The following is a 16,142-nucleotide window of genomic DNA, read 5'->3' as shown; positions in this document are numbered from 1 at the left end:
TGATAAAAAAACTAAATTTAGAAGTAGTAGATCTCATCAAGCGTTTGGCCGACTGGCAAACTTCCTAAAATAGAGGCGACGTTTCCTCTTTGTACGGCGATACTCATTCTTTGAATGAGGAATGATGTTGCCCGCTTCTCCCCCATTAGGGTAGTGATCCTTGACCCTATTTCTTTGATGAAAGACAGCCCCTCCTTGCCCCATACTCCTGTCGTTTCAATGGCTACGGGGACAAAGAGGAATCTGTCCTTTAAGAATTCGTATCTTTTGTGTTTCGTGTCCTCCGCCTTTTCGGCTGCCGCTCCGGGATGGATAGTGGTTTGGGAGAGATAGGATGGTGCGAAGGTGTCGGAACATGTGAAGTCCCATACCAAGGGTCTTCCTCTCGCCCATGGGACAAGTGTCAGTCCGTCGGGGCGTTTTCCGTCAGGACGGGAACAACCGGCCGGCTCCTTAATAGAGGGGACTCCAGCAGATCGAAGAGCCCTCCAAATGACATCATTTGCGGCAGCATGACGGGGATGCCGACCAGTACTGCTCCTGCAGCTTAGGCCATGGTAGCCACGGGACGAAACTTGTGCCCCGCATGAGTCGACCCCGCACTTGTGAGGTTGGCAGACGTCACATCCCAGCCGGAGGGCACATGCGACACGGAATGTCTCGTTGGGGAGTAGTGTCCCGAGTTGCGGAGAGGGAACAGCGTTCAGCCACGCCCCCACATTTGGTTGTCTCATGGCCAGAAGGCGAGCCTTGTCTTCTGGCTGGGGTGCCCAGTTATTGAGGTGTGTGATCACCGCCTCCTGTTGCGGTCTCTCCCAAGTGGCTTGGATGCCTCGTTCTTCCGGTGGGGGGAGTTCTGCAGGGCCTAGAGGACTCCACCTCCCTTCTCCTTCTTGGATGGCGGTGTCGGTGCCATGGAGATACGGCGGGAGAAGGCGCTCAACAAGGGGCAGAGCGCTGTAGGCGGACGCAAGAAAGCACGGTATCGCCACGTCTACGGCATGTCTGCCCCCCAGACCACCTTCGCTGACCGGGAGAGAAGATTGGATCCATGATTGGGGGGAAAGTGAACAGTTTAGGATGCCCTCCATAGCCTCTTTCAAATTGGCGTCGTAGAGTGTGAGGGCGTCGAAGCGTCTCCAGGTGGGGGCACAACGCAAGAAATAGATGAGACGGGGTGTGGAGATGGAGGCGCGGAGAAGAAAGCAGAGTGGGAGGAGAGTTCGAGGAGTCGTGTGCCAAGTTTGGCCAGTTGTTCAGCTTTCGCCCCCACCACCGAATTGTAAATTTTCCTTGTAATTTGTAGTTTGATTCCTGGTTTATTCCACGTCAGAATCTATCGCCTGGGCAAAATCATGCCTTGAATGAGACGTCTCATCTTTCCCACTGGTGCGGTGGTGGTGACTGCCAAATTCCCAGTGCCGTATCTTTTCACCTGCTTCTTTTTTCTAATCGCAATTTATGAGAGAAAAATAATTAATCTTTAAATTGTTTGTATTACAAAACAAATTAACCATAGCAATATTTTCTTAAATAAAGGGGTTAATAGATAGTGTGGGATTCGGAAATTATTTATTTACAGCGTCGGTAGGTTAGTATACATTTTAAAATGTCGAAATAAAATGACCTTCGTTTTACTTAGTTTATATTTTTATTTTAGTGTCATAATTAGCTCTTCTAACTATAAGCAGGCACGGAATATGGAGTCATCCTCAGGTAGGAATACATAAACATGTTCTAAATGGTTGCGACATAATTTTTTTGGTTAATTCTTTACATAAAGGTAACCCTGCTGAAAATCGCTGTGCACTGTCCCGGTATTTAACATCAAGCATGTATAAGTACGACTGTGGAAAACAATTAGTCGACTTGCTAGAATTAAGATCTGATGGGAGTGGCAAAAACAAATTAAGACATATTAAGTTATTCTTCGAAGGCGCACCAGGTTTAGAATAACCCAACAATTAATATTTATTTAATATTTATTTTAATACATAGGTCAGACCCAATTATTATTCTAAATAGGTTTTGAGCTTCCTCACCATGGATTTATTTGCACATTATGCTTGCAAAACTTTGCAATGCGACCAATTGATAAATGTCAAAGCAGTTGGCACCCTCTTTCACGGACCAGGACGCTGAAGGGGAAAGTTGGATTCATTTCAATAAATATCACCAACTACTTCTCATCATTTATAGGAAGGGGATTCGAACCGAATGGGAAAATTTGTAGTCATTGCATTTCAATAATGGACGACACCAATAGTTCTGAATCAGAAGCAGTAAATAGCCAAATTTCGGATCGCGACGATGCATCGTACGTTCCACCACCTTGTAAGAAATCAGCATTGGAAAATTTAAATCTTTCACTAGAAGCCATGCCGGGAGTTTCTCCTATAAATTTCGGAAAAAGAAATTCGTTTGGACAAGCTAAACTTGTCACGGAAGCGGTGACAGATTTTAAAGAAAAAGTTTTCCACTCGTTCGAAGAAGTTGGTGTCCCAATTCATAAAAATGTTTACGACGTGAAAACTTTGGAAAAAAACTCAACAGATTTGCTTCAATTAATGCACATGCTAAAAACGAGGATTCAAGGTCAATCAAAAACAGAACAAACGTCGCTATTGACAATGTGCCCACCTTCTTGGACCATTCATGAATGCGCGGAGTTTTTTGAAGTATCAAAAAATATGATAAGAAGCAGTAGAAAAAAATTGAAGGACTCTGGAATAGTGCTGCCAATTCCTACAGTAAATCAAGGAAAAAAACTTTCAGCTAAAATAAAATCCAAGGTAACTGCCTTTTTCTATGACGACACCGTCTCAAGATGCTGTCCCGGTTCACGCGATGTGCTTTCAGTAAAGAACGAAATAACTGGGAGGAGGCAGAGAATGCAGAAAAGATACCTTCTAAGTAACATGGCGGAACTGTTTCAGCTTTATAAAGAAAACAATCCAAAGGACAAAATTGGAAAGAGCCGGTTTTTTAGTTTACGTCCGACGGAATGCATTTCGCAGAATACAAAAGGTTTTCACAATGTTTGCCTCTGCGTTTACCACGAAAATGTGAAATTTTTTATGTTCAGCGATTGGTGTACCTTCCATTAAAACTCTGCTTTCCTTGCTTACATGCGACATACTTCAGAAAGATTGCGCATACCGCAGATGTGACAAATGCCTGAACAAAAAAACCGACCTGACGAAATATATCCACGGAATAATTTCAGATACTGACAGAGACGTCATTAAGTATAAAAAGTGGCTTACTACGGATGGAGCACATTTCGTTTCCGAAGAGAAGACAGCGCAGGACTTTGTGGAGTACATCGTAACCGAAATAGAAAATCTTGCCAGGCATCACTATTTGTCGAAAAAACAGCATTTGTTTTTCGAAGAGACGCGACGAAATTTAAAAGGGGAAATTATTGTCTGGGGGGACTTTTCCGAGAATTACAGCCCAATTACACAAGACGCAATCCAATCAGATCACTGGTCACATAAGCAGGTCACAATTCATCCATACATGGTTTATATGAAAGTCCATGGAGTAGACTTTTCTTTCCCATACTGCATAATTAGTGATTCTACCAATCACAATACAAATACCGTGTTCACATTTCAAATGATTCTTCTGCAAAATATAATTGCTGCCACTAGTAAACTCGACGTTCCAAAAATCAAGTATGTATTTTATTTTTCGGATGGCTGTGCTGCGCAGTATAAAAACCGCAAAAACTTTCCCATACAATTTGTATTATCATAAAAAAGATCACGGAAGAGATGCAGAATGGAATTTTTTTGCAACGGCCCATGGCAAAGGTCCGTGTGATGGTGTGGGGGGTACAACGAAACGTCTCGCAAAACTTGCATCTCTTCAAGGATCCACTATTCTATCAGCTAAGGAAATGTTCGAATTTTCGTTTCCAAGTTTAAATGTTGAATATCTGTTGGTCACGGAGTCAGAAATTGATGCTGCCATTGAAAAATTTGGATTAGAAGTAAGAAATGATAAAACTACGACAATTCACGGGACGCAAAAAGCTCATCGATTCATCCCAAGAGAAAATAAAATAATTGCATTTGAAACTTCATATGACATGAAACCTCTTCTTGTCAAAGAAATTGAATTAGAAACTCGGCAACTAATTCAGATAGACGAGGCGTCTGAAAATGACTGGATTCTCTCTGCGTATGATCAGAATTGGTATATAGCGAAAATTGAAGAAGTAAAAATGGAGGAGGAAGAAGTTCTTGTAGCATTCTATAAGGGAAGCTCTAGAACAAGAGGAACGTCATTCGTTCCTGAACTTTCCGGTGGAAAGCAAGTGAAATGTTGGTTACCATTCGGACATATTCTTAAAAAGCTATCGTCACCTGTCTGGCATAATAGGGTAAGATCTTTCCAAGTGTCATTGGAAGTTCAATTGGAATATGACGAAGCCCTTAACTCTTTTTGTTATTACAACTGAAAACTATTTTTTACTACTATACCCATTTTATTTCATTAAAATGTTTACAAAATTAATTGAATTTAACCTTTAAAGACCAAAATAATTACCCAGAGTTTTCCTTCTGCTCCCCAAATAAACTAATGATTTTGTTATTTATTGTTATTTAAATTTAATAAAAATATTTATAAATTTGTTCGTCATCACAGAAAAAAAATAATTACTGCTTTTTCACATGTTCTACTATAATATAATTTAATGGCAAGACTTACCGACTGCCCATTCATAATAAAAATACAGCAACTGACTGAGAACGTGTGGTTTGGTCTGATTTTTCCAAAGTCATAAAATGTGGGTACGGAAGGTTGCTCATCCTTCCGCACCCAACGTATGAATGAGTCGGCTGAATTTGGACTCTCCACTCTCAACCTGGCCAGGGCCGGCAAGTCAGATTGGCTCGAAATCTTTAAATTTCGGTGGGTTAGTTGTGACTGGAATTTTTAACCAGACAAAGAAATTCACTCTCACCAACTCGTGCTGGTTAGCAATTAGACTGACGGAAATAATAATTATTTCCCTAAACATTTTCCACCTCAACTATCTTCCTGTGGATGACTGAAGAGAAATCTACAAAGAAGAAGGAAGGAAATCAAATATCGCCGTTATTTCTTCTACACTTGTTGGTGGTAGTGCAAAGCTGAGGATAACAATTCTCTGAGAAGGGATAATAATAATTCTGGTGCGCAATTGGTGAAATAAGTTAAGCCTTTGTGGCTCGTGACGCGTGTTAGTTTTTTTAACTTTAAAAAATAGTTACAAAAGTGCAAGAAATCGAAAGGGAAGGAGGAGACAGATAAGCTACATTCATTCGTTTAATTAATCATTCATACATTCTAATAAAATCAGTCACACGTTTTAGTCATATTTGCATAATAATTAGACAATCATACATTTAGGGGTACTTTGAGATTTTTTGTTTATGGAGATTTTGTGGGGGAAGGTTGAGATTTTTGTGTAAATTGAGATTTTTTGTGTAAATTGAGATTTTGTGGGGGAAGGTTGAGATTTTTGTGTAAATTGAGATTTTGTAGGGGAAGGTTGAGATTTTTTGTGCAAATTGAGATTTTGTGGGGGAAAGGTGAGATTTTTTGTGTAAATTGAGATTTTGTGGGGGAACCTTGAGATTTTTAGTTTTGTGAGTACCTATAGACGCATTGTGATTCGTTTGGGCAAGTTGAGATTTTTGGGGTAGGTTGAGATTTTTCGTTTTTTGAGTATTTGTAACTGTCTGGTAATACGAGATTTTCATGCATTTTCATTTCATTCATTAATTATTTAATTTAATCGCTTATTCAAAAAATCCATTCATACATAGGTATTTTAAATTATAATTATGGCATGTACTGTAGGGGCATATTTACGGGTATTAAGTGGGAAATATAAATGCTCCCCGTTGATGTCCCCAAACATCACATCAAAACAGGAAAAATCCCGCACCAAAACGGCCCTGGAGCAGACCATTCTTGGCCTGGACGTGGACGACCTCGGACAAGTTTGCAGCAAATGCATTGAAAAATTTGGACGAAGAAGGTACAATCAGTGCCAACACAAGCAACACCATGGAAAACGGGACACACGTGCGAAGGATCTCCATTTCATCACGGCCCAGGAATACTTCTCCAGATACAGAGGCCTAGGACTACACCCAAACGACGGTATTTGCAGCCGGCCACCCTGCAATCGTCTTATTGGTATCGCGGGACCACCGTCGTCATCCGATGAAGAGGGACCACCCACTAAGAAGAAGGCTCTGGATGACTTGGACAAGATACGTCACATCGTCATCCCAGCCGCCCAGCCCCTATCTTTTGGAAAACGGAACGCCGCATCACAATCCAACCTTGTCAAGTCTTCCATAAAGGAAGTTCAAGATTCGGTTGTGAAGCGATTTCAAGACGCCGGGCTCAACATCCACACACCGGACGAGGAAGAACGAGTCAAGCAGTTGGAGAAGGATTCGGAAAGTCTTCATTGGATCATGAACGAGCTCAAACTCAGACTCCAGGGATGTTCAAGACCGGAGGCCAAATCACTCCTTACACTCGCTCCCGACAATTGGAGTGTGGATTTCACCGCCGAGTTCTGCTCCCGACAATTGGAGTGAGTCACCGAATGATCAAGAGCAGCCGGAAACGAAGATCAGACACTGGACGTATTCTACAACCCGTGAAGCTGAAGGAAGGAAGAAAACTTGCAGAATCAACCAAGATTGCCGTCAAGGAGTTCTACTATCAAGATGATGTCTCGCGTGCCTGCCCTGGGGTCCATGATGTCGTGTCCGTGAAGGATTCAATTACTGGAAAACGCGAAAAGAAGCAGAAACGCCATCTCCTCAGCAACCTGAAGGAACTCCACCAGATGTTCCTGAGCGACCACCCAGCCATGACGATTGGACTAACTTCCTTCTGTGTTCATCGTCCCAAGGAGTGTGTTTCCCAGACTGGAAGAGGATTCCACAACGTATGTCTCTGTATCCACCACGAGAATATTAAACTCCTCTTCAACGCCGTGGGACTTTCATCGATGAAACCTTACATGGAGGATCTCGTCTGCCCAAACGGAGGCAAAAATTGCTACTACCGAAGATGTGAAGACTGCAAGACCAAGATTACGGGATTGAAGAAAAGATTGTCCGAAGATAGCAAGATCCTGAAGAAGCAAGACGTCATCTCCTATCGACGCTGGATCTCCACCGATGGAACACGCTTCGTTGTTGAAGAAAAAGAAAGGCAGGATTTCATCGAGCGTATCAGCACTGGACTTGAAGACCTTCTCAAACACCACTACATCAGCAAGAATCAGCAGGAATACCTCAACAATTTGAAGAAGACCTTGAAGAAGGACGAAATCATCTTGTGGGGGGACTTTGCCGAAAACTACTCACCGATTATCCAGAATGCTGTGCAGTCGGACGCCACAAACAAGTTACCCTCCATCCCTTCACCGTCTACTGGAGAGCCGAAAATTCCTCAACAGGTGATGAAGACCCTTACAAGACCTATTGCGCCAACTATTGCATTGTGAGCAATTCCACCCATCACGACACCAACGCATTTTTTGCCTTCCAGAATTTTCTAATTCCGAAGATTCTGGAAGACTTCAAATGCGTTGGACTTGGAATCAAACACATCCACTACTTTTCGGATGGATGTGCTGCCCAATACAAGAACCGCAAGAACTTCATCAACCTGTTCCACCACAAGGAGGATTTTGGAGGCATTACAGCTGACTGGAACTTCTTCGCAACCGCCCATGGGAAAGGGCCTTGCGACGCCGCTGGAGGGACGACGAAGAGAATCCTGAGGACAGAGTCTTTACGGGGAGAAATCATCACAACCGCTGAGGACGTGTTCGAGTGGGCGAAAAGGAGGATCCTCAACATCGACTACCTTTTAGTCACGGATTCTCAAATTACGGAAATCGTGGACCGCTTCAACCTGGAAAGAAGATATGAAGGAATGACAACCATACCAGGAACTCAACAAGGACATCGCTTCACCGTGGACGAAGAAAAGATCTTCATGTTCGAGACATCCAGTGACACGCTCCCTATAGCTGTCAAGAAGATGAAGGATGACCCCATTCGATCTGTGCAGTTTGGCGATTGCAGCATCAATGACTGGATTGGATGTGTCTACAACAACACCTGGTGCATCGCAGTAGTGGATGAAGTGGACGAAGAAACTCAAGAACTGAAGGTAAGTTTCTGGAAGTCGAACTCAGGACCGAAGGGGGGGAAGTCATTCATCCCGGAAAATACAAAGTGCTACGTCCCCATCTGGCACGTCTTGAAGAAATTGCCAACCCCGAAGCAAGTGGGCCGAAGAAGGAAAATTGCGGAAATCTCGTTGGAAGAACAATCATCCCTGACGACGTTGCTTGAACAGTTTTTGAGCCAATAAATATTAAACAAATATAATAAGAATATACTTGTTAGATTAGTAAGAAATATGAATATTTTATTGACAATAAACCTTTTTGCTTCTCGTATTCTTATGCCTGCTCTTTTCTACGAGTAACATTTTTCAAAATCTTACATATACTTCATTATCTTACCTACATAAACATATATTTTGATACATAAATGCATGAGAAGTGATTAAAAATTAATATTTCCAAAGTTAAGTTTTTTAAGGTGCAAGCCGTTAGGTCTCCTCCCAATTTTAAATCACTTTTCTTTCTGGTAAGATTTTTTTTCATCACGTTATGAGAGTTCTGTGGGGATGAGGTCAAATAGTGACGGTGTTCCGGACCACACTATGGAAACCGAGTGTTGGGAGGATGGATCATTAGTGGTAGGTTTGCACCTGGGAGGTTAGGCCACATTATTTCTCATAACCCCTGATGAAAAATGCCAATTCTTACCGGAAGGGCTTTCATAAACATTTAATTAAAAATTCACCATTTCATTAAAAATTCATCGTTTCATTAAAAATTCATCGTTTCATTAAAAATTCACCATTTCATAAAACTGGTCTGGTAATGTTGAAATATATATTACCAGGGCTCAGATGCGATGTAAGATTTCATGGGCATCATATTAGAAATCGCACTGGGTCGTAGCCTGCTGGTTGCCTGATGAGCAGAGTAGCGACCTGCCTTGGACTTATAGAAGAGTCGAAACCCGGTTAGTGTTACATATGGAAAAGTAACCAAAATATTTACAAATTGACAAGAACATATTCGGATAAATCATATATAATTGGACGGCGTGGGACCTAAGACCTAATTTGTGTGTAGTCAAGCAATGAACATTGAAGTATCACATTACTCCTAATTTTGGGGCAACATGAGATTTTGTGGGGGGTGGAGGGGGGTACTTTGAGATTACGTTTAGAGGTGTCTGGAACATTCTAAAATGTACTATTCTCACATTACCCCAAAAATCTCACCATGCCCCGTTTATGATAAGTGGCATTGATAAGCCTCTGTGTACTATTAAATAGCTAAGAACATGTTTTCTAACGCAGCTAAATTACGAAAATGAGTTTAAAATATTTTTGGCAATTTTTTGAGGTTTGAAAATGGTAGGTACGCTCATTAACACATGGCACACCCCAAAACTTCGGGCCCTTATATCATAGGGTCCCCGTTACTCAGGCCAGTTGGGAAAAATATTTTCATCTTCAGAATTTTGCAATCTTTCCGAATCCGTCGAGAAAATTTGTCCTGGACAACGGGGACCCACTCAAAAATTGATCGACATAAAGCATGACCACACCCTTCAAACAAATAATTCCAACTTTAGGACCCTTTCAAAAAATAGTTTTTAAATATTAAAAATTATGTTAAATGGGCAATCTTATCGCAATTCTGCTTATTAAGTATTTATTGAAGTTTAAACAAACATAAGAAATTGCATGATTATTTAATTGGATGGGTGTGGCTTGAGGAATAAAAAAACAGATTACACTATATTTTGGTCTGCCTTACGTTGACTATGTATTAAAAAACTTAAGTCGTTTGAAGATTTGATGCCGCAATGGACCAGATCAAACCACACGTTCTTAGTCAACTTCTACAAACTTAAATATTTATTTACTTGTATTTATCATAAACGGATGTGAGGTTTTTAATGTAAATTAAATTAATTCAGGATAAAGTCAAAAATTCGAACGATGAAAGTGGGAATTTCAAGGTCGAAAGGTCAAACTACGTGTTCATAATTAATTTCCATACTTGTCGTAAAAGTTTATCGTAAGATTATCTCAACATATGTTGTAGCTAAAACCAAAACAAATACATTACGCCACTTTCTCTTCACAACATTTCCTGCCCTATAACAGTTCAGATTTTCTCACACTTACTTACACAACGTCTTCGTGTGTTAAATTCTAAATTCGAAAAAATCTTATAAAATCCAGACCCACAATAATGGCATGTTCTCGTTTACAAATTTCGAAATATTTTTCCCAAAGGCATTCGTGCGCATAAGGGCTTTATGCCATTATTATGGGTCTGGCCATACCAAGCGTTTTAAAATTGCATTAAAAATTATTATCCTTAACTAAATTTCAAGTTTTGGTAATTTTAATCGCTAGAGGTTGGCAATACAAATAAATGTTAAAGGGGTACAATCAGTCTTGCAACGACTCTGTAGGATTTATGGTGAATTTTACAAATTTTCCATTTTTTCTTAAATTTAAATATTCCCGCTAGTTTTAAAATATTATTGAAGTCATTAAATATGTTAAGCTTAAAATTTTATAAACTTTTCGGATAAAAAATTTAAAAATGATCTGAAATATCGAAGCGCCTAGCGATTGCTATGCTGACGTGGAATAAACCAGTATTTATCACACATACGTTCAGAGTAAAATTTTCCTAACTGATCTGGTCCATTCCGGCATCAAATCTCAAAATGACCTAAATTTTTTACTACGTAGTCAACGTACGGCAGGCAAAAATATCGCGTAATCTGTTTTTTTATTCCTCAAACCACACCCATGCAATTAATTGTTTACTCAATTTTTTATGTTTTTATAAACTTCAATAAATATTTTATGAGTTGAACTACGATCAGATAGCCCATTTAACATCAATTTAATATTTTTGGACTATTTTTTGAAAGGGTCCTAAAGTCGGAATTAATTGTTTGAAGGGTGTGGTCATGCTTTATGTCGATCAATTTATGACACGGTCCCCGTTGAAAATGCCAAATTTTCTCGACGGATTCGGAAAGATTGCAAAATTCTGAAGAGGAAACTATTTTTCCCAACTGGCCTGGTTAACGGGGACTCTATGATATAAGGGTCTGAAATTTTGGGGTGTGCCGTGTGGTAATGAGCGTATCTACCCATTGCAAACCCCAAAAATTAAAATTGGGGAAAATTCTTTTGAAAACATTTTAAACTCATTTTCGTAGCTTATCTGGGCAAGTAAACATGTTCTAGGCAATTTTTAATACAAAAAGGCTTATCAATGTTACTTATCAAACAACTAAGATAAGTGAAAAAATTAGTTCAATTTTCTTGAAACTAATTTTGTTTGCTTATCTGAGCCAGAAGACGTATTCTGCACTATTAATTCGAACGCCAAAGCTTATCAATGTCACTTATCAAGCAATTTAGATAAGTAAATAAATTTTTCGGATTAGCTTGATACTCATTTTACTTGCTTATCTTGACCGCACAATACACTCCGCACTATTAATTCGTACACAAAATATTATTAATGTTACTTATCCATGTCAATAAATAAGCCGGCCCTGCTTCATCAAACAGCGGAGAGTCCAAACTCAGCTGACTCATTCATACGCTGGGTGCGGAAGGATGAGCAACCTTCCATACCCACATTTTATGACTTATGCCGTTTCAGACCAATCCACAAGATTTAGCTCAATGTCACATTCACATTACATTTATGAGTGCTTGCATGCCAACTTCTGCATTGGCAACGAGGTTTTCTAAAACATATGAAAATTCTTAATAGGAATCAAAGTTTTTTTTAACCAGAGTCATTAATTTTTGCCAATAATGTATAAAATAATTTGCGATATTCGCACAGAAATGAACAGAATGCACAGAAATTCATGTATTTAACTTTGATATCGACCTTTGTCACTCATATCTCGGATGGCTATTAATTTATGAGTCATTTTGCATTAAAGAATAATACTTAAGGCAGCACGGATTAAATATGTACATCTGCACGTATATAATTCGTTCTCCAATTTTTCGGACTAATGTGTGTATGTGCAAATTTTATACGTGCTGAAAGTTCTACAAGGTTCAGACGTAATTAGAACAGGAGTCAGATTTCACTGATAAAGTTTATTTCCAGACATTACAATGATATTTATGGCGACATAATTTAAGGCAGCAGAGAATATGAGAACTCAAGATAAAATGTCATAACAGATTTATTTATGCAGATGAAGCCCGGAATCAGTAGTGAGCAGGATATACGATTCAACTCATTTTCATACGCCCTAATACAGGAAATTATTTCCTAGAACCGAAATATTTTCAGAGATATAACTATTAAGCATTCAGAAATTTACAATGTGGCGATCAAAATTGTCCCGGAAGAAGAAGCCAGACAAGTTCATGTCTCGGGTATATAACGAATACGAAATGATGTATAAATTAGGTTGCGGTTCACTAGGCGTGGTTTGGGCGGCCAGAAAACGAGATTCACCCTCACCCGAGGCCACGTACGCGGTCAAGAGAACTTTTCCCAGGTATATAAATTATGTAAATTAAGAAATTAGCTAAGACGAAAATCAGACTTCATGAACCACACTACAAAAATGCTCATTTGTTGCGCGTGAAACAAATTGTGTCTTCTACGTGTGTATGTATGTATGTAGCGTTCAATCCTCTTCAGCAGCATCCTTAAATTACGTATGGCAAACTTCACGATTTTCAAAATTTTTCTGTATCGATATATCAGACCCTCTTTCCAATCTGACCTATAATTTAGCTTGAAAATTAAAATAGTCACATTTATCATAAATAATGCATCTTCTAGTAATTTCCACAACAAAATCTAACATATATATAGTAAATGAATCTATATAGTATTGACAATCATTTGACACGAACAAAAGATATGATAAGAAACTTTGCACATCGATGTGCAATTTTCGTGGACTGAGGAATTCCATAATGTAATTTACATACACCAAAATATACGGTTAATTATGCGAACCCCACCATGGTATGTATTGTGTAACTTAAACAGGCCGCATTCCATTAACATTTTATGTACATATGATCCTCTTACCAAATTGCATCCTATTTTTTTCTAGAGACGACACCACAGGATTCAAAAATTTAATAGCGTTGGAAAGAGAACTTCAAGCTGTGGCACGTCTTCGCAAATTTACACATCCAAATGTCGTAGGCATTTTTACGGCATTAATTGAGAAGCCTGGAAGTGCTTGGGTGGAGGAGGAGGACCCCTTGTATGACAGTTTTCTGGCAGGGTGAGTCGCAAAAAATTGCAAATTCAACATTGGGCGACAAAATCAAAGGATTGGGATGATTCACTCTCTGCTATTTAGATAATTTTAATTTGCACTCAAATTAATCTGATGATAGGGATCTTGCATACGAGCGCTGACAACAGCCCAGTAATAAATTGAATAGTGGTCAATTTATTTCCATGATGTTAATACATATCTGGTCCTCTTAGGTGGCAGTTACCACCATAGTGGTAAATTGATTACTTGTTTGTAACAAATGCATATAATTATCTACTATCCTGGCGGCAGAGGAATTTGAATATAATCATCGCCTGGTAGTCTGTCTTACCAGATTAGTTTGAGTGCACAACATTGGTCAAAAAAATAAATATATATCGACTCAGCTAGCATATGGGTGACGCTCTTTTCATGGACATCCTTCTTATCTCTATTTTATAAATAATCAAGTCATTGTCATTTCAATAGATCTAATGGGAGGCTAAACGCAGCGGCAATCGATTCCTGCGATGAGTCGCGCGGAGTTGGCGAAATCTGTCCAATCACCATCGTCCAGGAATTGTGCGATGGCGGTTCATTAAAAACGTGGCTAGACACAACGCCAGTAGCAGAACGAGGATTGGACAATCTGTTAGATTTCGCCACACAAATCGCAGATGGCCTGAGGTTTATCCATTTTCAATAAATTATTCATAGGGATCTAAATCCAGGGAATATATTTCTCACCAAGAAATATGGAGAGACTATTATGGTTACTAAGTATACATAATATTGAAGGGCGAAAATATAGTAATAAAATAAATAAATCAGGACCGCACAATCTTAAAACTGGGAGATTTTGGACTTTCCAAATTCGTGACAGATGAAAATCATGGCCTCAAGACTCCACATCTTACTTCCTGTACGTCCGGAATTTCAACTTTTAATCAAACAACAATAGCTAATGTAGGAACAGTACGATACCAAAGTCCTGAACAGGTTATAAATTAATACATCACAATTAAAGCTAAATCAACCGCCATTTACGCGATTTGTACCCATTAAATTCACACATCGATTTCAGCTAGCTGGCAAACCGTATTGCAACAAAGTGGACATTTACAGTTTTGGTTTAACTCTGGCCGAACTTTTCTTCCCATCTGGAGACGAACTGAAACACGAATATTTTACCGATTTAAAAACTTGCGAGGGCCGAGGTGCATCTCCATGTGTGGAAATAACTCAGCTAATTCCAGTCTCGCTTCTTTACCTAATTCTTAGAATGCTAGCAACTGAACCGGCCGACCGACCTACAGCGTCGCAGGTACATTCAGAACTTCTCAATATGTACCAGAAAATATTGCGCTTCCCCATCTACCATTACGAGGATGAACTGCTTAAGAATTCACACCTACGAGAATTACCGTCTTTTTTAGTGCAACGTCCCGAACTGTCCGAGCTCCTTCAAGTGTATGACAAAGGAAAGGAGTCTGTCGTATTTTTAACAGGTCATGCCGGCAGTGGGAAAACTACTGTGACGCTGCCGTTCATAGAAACCCTGATGAATCGAGGAGGCCATGTGTCGATCTTCTTTTTCGACATCGCTAAGACATGTCCGATCAAGAATAAGCTTGAATGGATGGGAAATCGATTGCGAGGCAATATTTATAAAGATGGTGGTACCAGAGTTACCGTAAGTTGTTAACTTTTATTTTGGGCCGTGTCAAAGTGGTCAGTTTCGTTATAGAATCCCTTCATGATCTTTGTCGACCTTTTGAATACATCCAAGTGCCAATTTCAGAACTATTTTTCGACGATACTTATCGGTTTTTTTTTCCTGTCGCCTGTTGACCCCCGTGACATAATAAATGGTATTTTTCGTTAGCTTAGCCATTCCATAATCCTTTTCATATCTTTTACAGATTATGGAACTGATTCATGCTATTCATACTGGCTTCCAAGGGACAAAATGTATCCTGATTTTCGACAATATATCTAGTTCTGCAAGGGTTAATGACGTCATTCTTAACCTGATCAAACTTGGGATCGCCGAAGAAAGCAATCAACCCTTTGTGGTGCTCACATCTCGAGACGTAAACTGTTTTCAAAAGTATCTACTCAATAAACGCGTCCATTTTAATGAAAAGTATTTAAAGGAAGAAAAATTCAAGATCGGAAGGTATTTGGATGAACACATATAAGAATACATTTTCGGAAATTTTAGTTGCTTAACTTGATCTGTGCCACAGGTTAATGCACAATGCTTGGAAAGACGTCCCACAAGACATCGATATCCCAGAGATTCACTTGCGCGGATTCTGCGAAGATCAGGGTGCCGAATTCTTACGACTTGAACTCCACCAAACGCCCCCTATCTCTTGTGATATCAACAAACTCGGTCAACTTTTAGACTGGAACCCACTCTGTCTTCGCCTTGCTACTTGCGTTATAAGGGCACATCACAACATACAGGGTTTTACCTGGGCAAAATTGACTGGGTTAAATGGGGTGGAAAAAATGGTTTTTTCCGCCCACCTAACAAGCTCCCCAGTGGGGAAAATGGACAAAATGGGGAAAACAGTAAATCGGGGCAAAATGAGTCCATATCTCATGTTTAATTTTAATTAAGTAATTAGTGAATCAATTAGTTCTCATAACATCGTAACTAGTAAAATTATAATTACTTAACTCGTTTTTCATTGATTGGTAAGAGCTAAAGTTAATTGCAGG

The sequence above is a fragment of the Folsomia candida genome, unplaced genomic scaffold (assembly GCF_002217175.1).
Source record: "Folsomia candida strain VU population unplaced genomic scaffold, ASM221717v1 Fcan01_Sc036, whole genome shotgun sequence".
NCBI classification, from domain to species: Eukaryota; Metazoa; Arthropoda; class Collembola; order Entomobryomorpha; family Isotomidae; genus Folsomia; species Folsomia candida.
This window is presented reverse-complemented; position numbering follows the sequence as displayed.